Source organism: Chaetura pelagica, unplaced genomic scaffold, assembly GCF_000747805.2.
Source record: "Chaetura pelagica isolate M959 unplaced genomic scaffold, ChaPel_1.0 scaffold412, whole genome shotgun sequence".
Classification (NCBI taxonomy): Eukaryota; Metazoa; Chordata; class Aves; order Apodiformes; family Apodidae; genus Chaetura; species Chaetura pelagica.
This window is the reverse complement of record NW_009952690.1, coordinates 361,161-362,424: the sequence shown is the minus strand read 5'-3', so window position 1 is coordinate 362,424 and position 1,264 is coordinate 361,161.

Sequence of the window (1,264 nt, the reverse complement as noted above, 5' to 3'; positions counted from 1 at the left end):
GGTGCCCAGGCAGGGCGATGGGACCCTGTCGCTGGGTAACCGCGTTGTGTAGGTCTCGAGGGTATCGGCGGCGGTGAGGCGGTTGGCGGTGGGAAGGGATGTCGCTTAGCCGATAGCCTTCCAGGGTGGGGGAGCCAAAATGCTGGGGAGACTAAGCCAGCGTCCCAGCAGGAGAGTGGTGCTCCCCGCGTGGGGTGCCTGACCTAAGGAGCTTCCCAAAGACGTAACACACAGTGCCATTTCTGTGTCTTAGACATACATGGGCTTTATTTACTTAGGGCCGAAACAGATGTGTTTCTGTCAGTTGCACGCTTCACCTTGTCCTTCCATGGAGTAATGCTTATACACCCTCACAGCAGTTTAGGTTCATTGCGCTTGTCATCACTGTCACAGACCCCTACCCAGTCATTCCATTTGTCTCTTGCTCCAGTGCTTGATTTCCTTGTGTGGCTTCATGACTCAGGGAGCTTTTCTGGCTAAAAAATTAAGACTATTTTTGGTGTGCTTAGGCTTTGGCTGGCACACTCTACAATCATACAAGTGTCAGCATTAAGTAAAGGGGTAGAACTGAGATGTAGGAGTGTGGAGCATAGCAACCCTGATATGCTCCTGATTAAGCAAACGTACGGGGTAGTGTGTTGGGTGTCTGTTCTTTCTCCCGTGTCCTCAATTTTCTGGTCTCCTGCTTGGCTTTGTGTATAACTCAGTAGTAACCTTAGTAAGTATTAAGACTGTTCTAAATTCCCTGGTGGTAGGAAGGAGGTGCCATTAATAATATTTCTCAGTCAAAAGGTGCTCAAATCCTATTAAACATCAGAGGCTCATTTGTGAGACTTGCTTTACCTTGAGTTTTGATCTCAGTAATCCAAATACGAGACCTAAAGCCAAGGGAAATCTGGTTTCATTATTCTGCTTCTCACCATAGTAATTGGTTTGTATTTGCTCAATATACGATCCCATTGTATTACTCTTTTGCAAATGTCAGTCATGCAATTCTGACTACAGCATTTTAAATTAACTGTTGTTGCGGTATTCAGAAACTGTTGGCGTTTTATCTCTGGTAGAGGATTCTGGTGTCTCTGATATATGACAGCCTATCTAGATTAAGGACAAAAGTATCAGAAGTATGCTGCGTTCAAGGATGCAACTTGAGGTGGATGGTACCCAATTTTTTTGACTGCAATATTTAAGCATCTTTATAAAAGATACTTCGTCTTACACACAGGTTCCATGTCTGTCTGTTGCACCTGAGAATATTGAGATT